The sequence below is a fragment of the Coregonus lavaretus genome (assembly GCF_964263955.1).
Source record: "Coregonus lavaretus genome assembly, contig: HAP1_SCAFFOLD_189, whole genome shotgun sequence".
Classification (NCBI taxonomy): Eukaryota; Metazoa; Chordata; class Actinopteri; order Salmoniformes; family Salmonidae; genus Coregonus; species Coregonus lavaretus.
In genome coordinates, this window is record NW_028157228.1 from 573,447 (window position 1) to 585,413 (window position 11,967).

Here is an 11,967-nt window from a genome sequence, read left to right on the forward strand (position 1 = left end):
ATATAGCCAAGCTACCATTGACTAGGTATTGGCACCCCATGTATATAGCCAAGCTATCATTGACTAGGTATTGGCACCCCATGTATATAGCCAAGCTATCATTGATTATGTATTGGCACCCCATGTATATAGCCAAGCTACCATTGACTAGGTATTGGCACCCCATGTATATAGCCAAGCTACCATTGCTCATCGTGTATTAATTCCTTGTGCTACAATCTTTTTCCTATTATTATAATTGTTGTATTGTGTTCTCCATTGTTGGTCAACATTTCACTGTTAGTCTACACCTGTTGTTTACCAAACATGTGACAAAATGAAATGACTACGTATTTAGTGAATTGTCTTCTAAAACTATACTGAAAAAATATATAAACTTGACATGTAAAGTGTTGGTCCCATGTTTCATGAGCTGAAATAAAAGATCCTGGATATTTTCCATACGCACAAAAAGCTTATTTCTCTCAAATTTGGTGCACACATTTGTTTCCATTTCTGTTAGTGAGCATTTCTCCTTTGCCAAGATAATCAATCCACCTGCGAGTTGTGGCATATCAAGAAGCTGATTAAACAGCATGATCATTACACAGGTGCACCTTGTGCTGGGTACAATAGAAGGCCACTCTGAAATGTGCAGTTTTGTCACACAACACAATGCCACAGATGTCTACATTTTGAGGGAGTGCACAATTGGCATGCTGACTGCAGGAATGTTCACAAGAGCTGTTGCCAGAGAATTGAATGTACATTTCTCTACCGAGAATTTGGCAGAACGTCCAACTGGCTTCACAGCTGCAGACCATGTGTCACCGTGCAAGCCCAGGACCTCCACATCTGGCTTCTTCACCTGCAGGATAATCTGAGATCAGCCACCCGGACAGCTGATGAATCTGAGGAGTATTTCTATCTGTAATAAAGCCCTTTAGTGGGGGAAAATCATTCCTATTGGCTGATGGGTGGGCCTGGCTCCCAAATGGTTGGGCCTATGCCTTCCCAGGCCCACCCATGGCTGCGCCCTTGCACATTCATGTGAAATCCATAGAATAGGGCCTAATGAATGTATTTCAATTGACTGATTTCCTTATATGCACTGTACCCCAGTAAAATTGTTGAATGTTGTGTTTATATTTTTGTTCAGTTAAAATCTTACCAAAAAACTGATGATGAATATGTTTGGAAAACTGCATTGATCTGCCAATGAAAAATAATGTTTGTACATGAATTTGTACTGGTCAACCTCTCCTCCTCTTTTGTATTCAGTTCTTCAATATTAGATCTGACAGTATGAATGGTTCTTATGATTGTATTCAGTTCTTCCATATTAGATCTGACAGTATGAATGGTTCTAATGGTTGTATTCAGTTCTTCTATATTAGATCTGACAGTATGAATGGTTCTTATGGTTGTATTCAGTTCTTCCATATTATATCTGACAGTATGAATGGTTCTTATGATTGTATTCAGTTCTTCCATATTAGTTCTGACTGTATGAATGGTTCTTATGGTTGTATTCAGTTCTTCCATATTAGATCTGACCGTATTAATGCTTCTTATGGGCTGAGTGCCTGGAGTGACTACAGTCATACCAAGTTTTCTTTGACCCTGTGATCTCACCAGGACAGAACCACCAGATGGTGGCAGTGATGTACCTTTCATTGATATGAATGCTCAGAGTGAAAGACCTGAGTACTCACATGTGATGTCCCACATAAACCACAACATTTCCTATTGTGTTAGTAAGGACCACAGCATATTCGGCAGCCATTGTTCAAAATGTGTTCATACATACGGTACAATGGGAGGGGGTGTGGCATTCACAGGGGACCAGGAAGTTGATCTCAGACTTCTATTTAGGACTGGGATCCTATCCAGAGTTGACAGATTACAAACCCAGCCTGCCTCTCTCCTTCCACACTGATTCTAAACCTACAGTCACCTAGTCCTGATTGTGACAGTGGAGCCTAGTTTGCATTGCAGGATCTAGAGATGGCATCAGTAGACAGGTTTCCATTGGCCTAGGTTTATTTGACAAAAAAACATTCAGCAAAGAAATCATTGCAACATGATGGAAACGGCAGATACAGGAGACATTTTCTAAAGATCCACAAATGTTTTATCCGTTCGACAGGGGCAGAAAAACATTGAAGAACCACAGTGCAATGCCGCGAAGGTGTAAAAATGGCACTGCTAAAATCAGAGATTCTTCTCCTGAGTACATACCTTCGAATCTTGAGGACACACCGACGTCCCCTGTATATAAACCTTACATATAGGACTTCAAGTTGTAAAATAGTGAACTACTCCTTTTATGGAGTGGTAGGTGCTATGAAAGGGATGTAAAGAAAACAACGATATAATGTTGTATTTTGTTCATTAGTCCACTGTTAATACAACGGCAAAAATGTTGCATGTTAGCAATTACGTTTTCAAGATTTCAGTACAGAGAAACAAGTGTGATGATGCAAATGAGGAAAATGATAATTGCATACAATTTGCATCATCACACTTTTTGCAATGTACTACAGTGTTTCCCAATCCTGGTCCAGGGGACACAAAGGGGTGCACTTTTTAGTTTTTGCCTTAACACTCACACAGTGGACTCAACTAAGCAACTCCAGCCTTTGAATGGAATAAGGTATGTGAGGGCAAAAACAAACAAGTACACATTTTTACATTTGAGTCATTTAGCAGACGCTCTGGAGTTACACTCAGTCAGAGGTGCATTTGCTCTAAGCATGTGCTATAAATAAACATTCTTTTATTTTATAAAGAAAACGTATTTTGTCATCTCTTAAGAAGGATAGGCCAACTGAACGAGTGAGCTCGCATACTCCCTTAAAAGACCTTTGCTTGAAAAACGAGAAAATAGTGGCAGTAGTACGGTTTGTCCATTTTGAGACGCTATAGACCCTTTTCTGTGTCTACAAACATTGCTGCAAGAGGGGGATGGGCGCGAGTTGGTGGCAGAACAAGGGGGAGTTCTTATAGAACGCCAGCAAAAAAAGCCTCTATTTACATGTTGCTTATGAGTGCATTTCACACTACTTTGGATTATAATTGGATTTTAAGGCTCGTATGAATGCCCTGCTTAATATAATGTTTGTGTCATCATCACAAATCAACTGCATTATACTTAAAAAACACTTCAACTTCAACCAGTAAAATGGCTCTTTGGCTATAGCCTATATCAATCATCGTTAGCATTGTAGCTAACAACTGCTGCATCCAAAATTGTTATTTTGTAAAGATCACAACCAAATATAATTTTAGCGATTGTTCAAGCAATTATCAAAACATAATTCTAAGCCTATGAGAACCCAAAAAAGTTATTTTGTTTAGAAGTAATAAAAATGTAAATCTAGACTACTGCCGTCAAGAGTCGCACGCATCTGTTTGTGACGTCAGTGTGTCATGAACTGGAAAAGGGTCTATAGCCACTTCCTCAAAATAGTCAGAAAACTCAAGAAATCTGTCTTTAATGTTGTTGTTTTTGCAGAGGAGATCTTAGTCGTGCAATTTTACATTTAACAAAGATGTTTGGTCCAGTATTTCTGAATGAAAAAACCTGCATGAAAACAAGTCTTCTCAAGTTTAATGACAACAAAGACTTTATTGAAGAATCCCTACTGTTGACCAATCACCAACAAAAGGGCGAAGACTTCAGCTAGTGACTTCGGAGGTGCCAGTTACCCTGGTAGAAGATTATGGCATAGGGTTTTAATCCATTTTATTTAGAAATTCTTTAGCAAGTAACACTTAAAAGCTAAGCCTAGTTGTCTTATTGATATATATTTTATTGGATAGAGACAATGGGAAAGATAGAGAGTTTTGTGTAATTAGCATAGGGCAGGATTCGAACCCATGATGCAGCGGTATACAGTGGGGGAAAAAAGTATTTAGTCAGCCACCAATTGTGCAACTTCTCCCACTTAAAAAGATGAGAGAGGCCTGTAATTTTCATCATAGGTACACGTCAACTATGACAGACATATTGAGAAAATGTTTTCCAGAAAATCACATTGTAGGATTTTTAATGAATTTATTTGCAAATTATGGTGGGAAATAAGTATTTGGTCAATAACAAACGTTTCTCAAAACTTTGTTATATACCCTTTGTTGGCAATGACACAGGTCAAACATGCACTAACTTGCACAATTGGTGGCTGACTAAATACTTTTTTCCCCCACTGTATACAGTCACAGTGAACGTCTACACACCTCTTTACAGTTTGCAAGCTTAAATCTTAATAGGGATAAAAAAAACATTCCACATTTTCAAAGTGTAAGAAAATTGTAGAACAATTTTCCTTCTAAAGATATCCAGTAGTTTTGATTACATATATTTTCACACCCCATGAAACAGTTCTACAGCAACTTTACATGTGTGTTGTGGCTTGTAACTTGCTAGCTAGCGGTTTAAGACCTGGTTTGAATCCTAATCAACCCATCCAATGTGAGTACATGTTGAAGTACAGTAGATTAATAAAGCTACAGTACTGCAGCTGGTGACAAAGCTGCGTATATTGAAAAAGCTTGTTAGTGCATAGGTCAAATGTATCTTTGTGATGCTCATTTCAAGTCTTTTTTCCAGCTTCAAACACTATATTTTTCACTTAAAACATATTTATTTATTTATTTATTTTTAGTCATTTAGCAGACGCTCTTATCCAGAGCGACTTACAGGAGCAATTAGGGTTAAGTGCCTTGCTCAAGGGCACATCGACAGATTTTTCACCTAGTCGGCTCGGGGATTAGAACCAGCGACCTTTCGTAGTTTTGTTGTATTTAATGATAGAGCAGAGAAGAGTTTGACCAACACATATTCATGTCCAATCTTTGAGGACGTGTCTACATTGTTAGAGTGGTCACATGCCAATCTGTTCCATATAATAGACAGTCTTTGGGACAGTGGAAAGATGCATGGCCCCTTGGTTGTTGCTAAGCAGGCATTCTTCTTCTATGGTGTTTATTGGTGGTGTTCAGACCAACGTTAAAGGTGCATCACTGCCACCTTCTGGGCTGGAGTGTGATAGAGACATGTGGTTCTGTCCTGGTGAGATCACAGTGTCAAAGAAAACTTGGTATGACTGTAGTCACTCCAGGCACTCAGCCCATTAGAACCATTCATACTGTCAGATATAATATGGAAGAACTAAATACAACCATAAGAACCATTCATACTGTCAGATCTAATATGGAAGATCAAAATGTAGACATCTGTGCCATTGTGTTGTGTAACAAAACTGCACATTTCAGAGTGGCCTTTTATTGTACCCAGCACAAAGTGCACCTGTGTAATGATCATGCTGTTTAATCAGCTTCTTGATATGCCACAACTGTCAGGTGGATTGATTATCTTGGCAAAGGAGAAATGCTCACTAATAGAGATAAATTAATAAAATTTGAGAACAATAAGCTTTTTGTGCGTTCGGAAAATTTCTGGGATCTTTTATTTCAGCTCATGAAACATGGGACCAAGATTTTACATGTCAAGTTTATATATTTTTTCAGTATAATTCTATAAGACAATTTACTAAACATGTAGTCATTTCATTTTAATTGTCACATGTTTGGTAAACAACAGGTGTAGACTAACAGTGAAATGTTGACCAACAATGGAGAACACAATACAACAATAATAATAATAGGAAAAAAGATTGTAGCACAAGGAATTAATACACGATGAGCAATGATAGCTTGGCTATATACATGGGGTGCCAATACCTAGTCAATGGTAGCTTGGCTATATACATGGGGTGCCAATACCTAGTCAATGGTAGCTTGGCTATATACATGGGGTGTCAATACCTAGTCAATGGTAGCTTGGATATATACATGGGGTGCCAATACCTAGTCAATGATAGCTTGGATATATACAGTGCATTCTGAAAGTATTCAGACCCCTTGACTTTCCCCAAATTTGATTATGTTACAGCCATATTCTAAAATTGATTAAATAGTTTTTCCCCTCATCAATCTACACACAATACCCCATAACGTCAAAGCAAAAGAAAGGTTTTCATAAGTTTTTCATAATTTCTTAATAAAAAAAGGGAAATATAAAATGTACATAAGTATTCAGACCCTTTCCTCAGTACTTTCTTGAAGCACCTTTGGCAGCGATTACAGCATCGAGTCTTCTTGGGTATGATGCTACAAGCTTGGCACACCTGTATTTGGGGAGTTTCATCCATTCTTCTCTGCAGATCCTCTCAAGCTCTGTCAGGTTGGATGGGGAGCGTTGCAGCACAGCTATTTTCTGGTCTCTCCAGAGATGTTCAATCTGGTTCAAGTCTGGGCTCTGGCTGGGCCAGGTGAACCTTCGCCCCAGTCTGAAGTCCTGAGCGCTCTGGAGCAGGTTTTCATCAAGGATCTCTCTGTACTTTGCTCCGTTCATTATTCCCTCGATCCGGACTAGTCTCCCAGTCCCTGCCTCTGAAAAACATCCATGCTTCACCGTAGTGGTGCCAGGTTTCCTCCAGACGTGACGCTTGGCATTCAGGTCAAAGAGTTCAATCTTGGTAACATCAGAACAGAGAATCTTGGTTCTCATGGTCAGAGTCCTTTAGGTGCCTCTTGGCAAACTCCAAGCGGGCTGAACTCTGGAGCTCTGTCAAATTGATCATCGGGTTCTTGGTCACCTCCCTGACCAAGGCCCTTCTCCCCCGATTGCTCAGTTTGGCCGGGCGGACAGCTCTAGGAAGAGTCTTGGTGGTTCCAAACTTCTTCCATTTAAGAATGATGGAGGCCACTGTATTCTTGGGGACCTTCAATGCTGCAGACATTGTTTGGTACCCTTCCCCAGATCTGTGCCTCAACACAATCCTGTCTCGGAGCTCTACGGACAATACCTTTGACCTCATGGCTTGGTTTTTGCTCTGACATGCACTGTCAACTGTGGGATCTTTATATAGACAGGTGTGTGCCTTTCCAAACCATGTCCAATCAATTTAATTGATCTCAGGTGGACTCCAATCAAGTTGTAGAAAAAATCACAAGGAAGATCAATGGAAACAGGATGCACCTGAGCTAAATTTCGAGATTCATAGAAAAGCATCTGGAATACTTATTAAATAAGGTATCTGTTTTTAATTTCGAATACATTTGCAAAAATGTCTAAACCTGTTTTTGCTTGTCATTATGTGGTATTGTGTGTAGATTGATGAGGGATTATACTGTATATACATTTTGAATTAATTTTACAATAACGCTGCAACGTATTTTCTTGTAGAAAAGTCAAGGGGTCTGAATACTTTCAGAATGCACTGTATAGACACTAACTATGTCACTTTAAACACTTTGTTATATTGATGCACAAGAGAAAAGGTTGACCAGCACAAACTCATGTACAAACATCATTTTTCATTACATATTTGTAATTTAGCAGATGCTCTTATCCAGAGCGACTTATTGGACCAATTGGGGTTAATTGCCTTGCTCAAGGCCACAATGACAGATTTTTGACCTAGTTGGCTCAGGATTCAAACCAGCGACCTTTCAGTTACTGGCGCAACACTCTTAACCGCTAGGCTACCTGTTAAATACATAACACAATACGTGACATAAGTAGAATACAGAACACTTGAAACATTACAGGACATTTTTCATGATGGAAATTGAAATATTAAAATGTGATTAAAAAAAAAAAGTTTTGGGGAAAACCATTTAAGAGCTGGAGTTATTATGCAGTCTGATAGCAGTGGGTAGAGTGGCGTTTCGCAGGCGGTTTGTACGGGCAGTTAGACAGGACAGTTTGTGGCTGTTTCTCAGGAGCCTGCTGGTGCAGTTACCTCTTTTTGGAGGGAGCTGGTCATTCAGTGGATGGTCAAGAGTGTGCATGTCCTTCACCAGGTGCACTGCAGCCTGTTCTCGCCTGCTCTGCAGTGACGGGAGCTGTGGTTGGACTGCTCCACCTCTGGAGATGATCCTCAAGGCCCTCCTCTGCACCCTGTCTAGTTGGGCCTGCTGCTTTTTACTGCATCCAACTAACAGCACTCCACCGTATTCCAGACAAGGCCTGGCCAGTGTAGTATAGACTGTGAACAGATCTTCAGTAAGACATTACTGGCAAGAAATGTCAAAAAGGCGTTTTGAGGCCTTTCTCACTGGCTGCTCCACTTGTCACCACTGAGGTTAGAGTCTAGATGAAAACCAATATACTTGGTTGTTGTTACCACTGGTACTTCCTGTCCTCCTAGGATTAGTGGTGCAGGTTGTGGATGGTCCTCTGACCAAGGGACTGTAGCTGTCAGCAGTCTGTAGCTGTCAGCAGAAGTGTGTGGTTTTCACAAGGGCGGTAGTAGTGCTGGACTTTGGGAGGTAGTCATACTGAATCGTGCACTCAGATAACACCTCCTACTGGCAGGGGACAGTTTTAACAATGTGTTTGATGACAGGGGCTAGATCTTCTGCATGCTCTTTAGTAGCCAGGCTGGAATTCCATCAGGCCCACATGCTTTACGTGCTCTGAGTCTGTTCAGAGCTTGCTTTAACTGGCCAATGCTGCACAGCTCAACCTGCCTTGTAGACATGGGCAGGGGGAAGATGGCAAGAGATGTGGTGCTTGTCCATGCCTCAGCAAATATGTTTTCTTTGGTCCCAGTCCATTGAAGTCCTGGATTTCAGTTTTGTAGTAGTTTGTCTTTGCTTCCCTGATAAGCATTTGCACTGTGTTTCTGTATTTTCTCCATGTCATTGTTTCTCCCCATCTATTGAAAATATTCTGTATTTTCCTGATGGCAGTTGATATGAAGAGTGTTTGATCCAATATTATAAAGATTGTAAATTGTATGTAGAGAGGATAAGAAAACCATGTGTTAGTGGTAACAAGAGTGATGAGCAGAGGGTCGGTGTGCCAAGATAGATTGGGGTCCACTAGTGCTAATCTTAGGATTGGTGCGTGATGGAATGGACTGGCTAGGGTGAGATATGACACCAGGGAGAGGAATGATATGTAGGAAGTGAGTGGCAGCTAGTAATAGTTAGCAACTGGGAAGGATAAAAGTAGACTTGAAGAGCACTATATAGGCTGAGAGAGAGTCTATGTAAGTCAGTCATATGATAAGAGGCAAAGCGCATTCGTCTTATTATGTGATCCAGTACTGAAATAAATGTACATCAAACTTCCATCTGAGTGTCTGCTACTTTCTCTTACATCATGACCTTTTAGCTCAGCTGTTGTTTTAAAACATTTTCTACAGTCAGAGCAGTGGTAAGGCTTCTCTCCTTTATGTTTACCTTGGTGTCTTTTTAAAAATGGGCCATTTGAGAGAAAATCTTTCCACAGTCAGAGCAGTAAAACGGCTTCTATCTCGTGTGTGTTCTCTGATGAACTTTTAGCTGAGATGATGTTCTGAAGCATTTTACACAATCAGAGCAGGAGTAAGGCTTCTCTCCTGTGTGTGTTCTCTGATGAACTTTTAGCTGAGCTGATGATGTGAAGCATTTTACACAGTCAGAGCAGGAGTAAGGCTTTTCTCCTGCATGTATACGTTCATGTTGTTTTAAGGTGCCCAGTTGTGAGAAACTTGCCCCACAGTCAGAGCAGTAGTAAGGCTTCTCTCCCGTATGTATACGTTCATGTGCGTTTAAGTTATCCAATCGGGAGAAACTCGTCCCACAGTCAGAGCAGGAGTAAGGCTTCTCTCCTGTGTGTGTTCTCTGATGAACTTTTAACTCAGCTGATCTTGTGAAGCATTTTACACAGTCAGAGCAGGAGTAAGGCTTTTCTCCTGTATGTATAGGTTCATGTTGTTTTAAGTGGCCCAGTTGAGAGAAACTTGCCCCACAGTCAGAGCAGAAGTAAGGCTTCTCTCCTGTGTGTATACGTTCATGTGTTTTTAAGCTGCCCAGTTGAGAGAAACTTGCCCCACAGTCAGAGCAGAAGTAAGGCTTCTCTCCTGTGTGTATACGTTCATGTGTTTTTAAGCTGCCCAGTTGAGAGAAACTTGCCCCACAGTCAGAGCAGGAGTAAGGCTTTTCTCCTGTGTGCACTCTCTGATGAACTGTCAGAGTCTGTGATGTTGTGAAATTCTTCCCACAGTCAGTGCAGGAATACAGATTATCTCCTGTGTGTATTTTTAGGTGTATTTTTAGCTTTGATAGAATTGGGAAAATCTCCTCACAATGTGGGCAGTGGTGAGACCTCTTAGCTCTGCGATCTTCCTGCTGTTGCTCTCTGGATGTAGAGAATGTCTCAATGTCACCTGTGTGAAAAGCATTTAAAAAAGTCAATTGGTGTGATATGCACTGAGTGTACAAAACATTATGAACTCTTTCCAGGACATATAATGAACAGGTGAGAGCTATGATCTCTGATGCCACTTGTTAAATCCACTTCAGATCAGTGTCGATGAAGGGGAGGAGAACGATTAATGAAGGGCTTTTAAGCCTTGAGACAATTGAGACATGGACTGTGTATGTGTGCTATTCAGAGGGTGAATGGTGTGTTTTATCAAATCAAATACAAAAGCTGAAGAATATACGCACATTCAGGTAATCAAATCTACCATATGCACTGAGCTTGTCTGACAGGTTGAAGCGCACTAAATAGTAAATAAATGATAAGCGTACCAGAGAGTCTGTTGTAACGTTTTATTGTTAAGCCTTTATTACAGCAAAGACTAAAAACAGTTGCATTGATTCCTGAATGCAATTTCCGAAATGGAACGGTTTATTTATTGTTTACGCTAATTATTCAAGGGTTGCTTTGTTATTTTAAACCAAAAATGCTTGATTGCATTTCAATGGCTTGCATGCTGTGTGATGACATTAACAAATGAATGATAGATACAGTAGCCTATATACAGTGTGTAAGAGTATTCCAAGATAAATATACAACACAGGGAATTAACGATCAATGGAAACAGTTGTTTTTCAGTTCAACATCTGTTTAGTATCTATGTAGGGGTTCCAGTCCGGGACTCATAGCTACATGTGGCAAGTTAGCATTGGTCCAAATGGTCTATACATTGAGCCTGAAATGGGATACTTGGTATTTGGCCATTGGACCAATGTTATTGCAAGGAATTCTAATTGGTGAACCATAGGCAAGGCTTGGGTATAAACTACATCCTGTCTCTTTGTTCAGTGGGAAAACACTGAGGACAGGGAAGAATAAACATCTACAATCTACTTTCCAGCATAAAAAATGATTGGTTCTCTTTGAATAAATATATTTTTCTCCCCCTGATTTGCTTTGGGGTCTGTGTTATTGAAGAATAACATCAACTGCTAACAAGTGCATTCGGAAAGTATTCAGACCCCCTTGACTTTTTACACATTTCGTTACGTTGCAGCCTTTTTCTAAAATTGATTTTTTTATTTTTTATAATCCTCAGCAATCTACACAAAATACCACATAATGACAAAGCGAAAACAGGTTTTTAGAAAATGTTGCTAATATATTAAAAATTAAACAGAACTACCCTATTTACATAAGTATTCAGAACATTTGCTATAAGACTCGAAATTGAGCTCAGGGACAACCTGTTTCCATTAATCATCCTTGAGATGTTTCTACAACTTGATTGGAGTCAATCTGTGGTAAATTCTATTGATTGGACATGATTTGGAAAGGCACACACCTGTCTATATAAGGTCCCACAGTTGACAGTGCATGTCAGAGTAAAAACCAAGCCATGAGGTCGAAGGAGTTGTCCATAGAGCTCCGAGACAGGATTGTGTCACGGCACAGATCTGGGCAAGGGTACCAAAAAACTTCTGCAGCATTGAAGGTCCCCAAGAACACAGTGGCCTCCATCATTCTTAAAATGGAAGAAGTTTGGCACTACCAAGACTCTTCCTAGAGCTGGCCGCCCGGCCAAACTGAGCAATCGGGGGAGAAGGGCCTTGGTCAGGGAGGTGGTCAAGACCACGATGGTCACTGACAGAGCTCTAGCAATCCTCTGGAGATGGAAGAACCTTCCAGAAGGATAAACATCTCTGCAGCACTCCAGCAATCAGGCC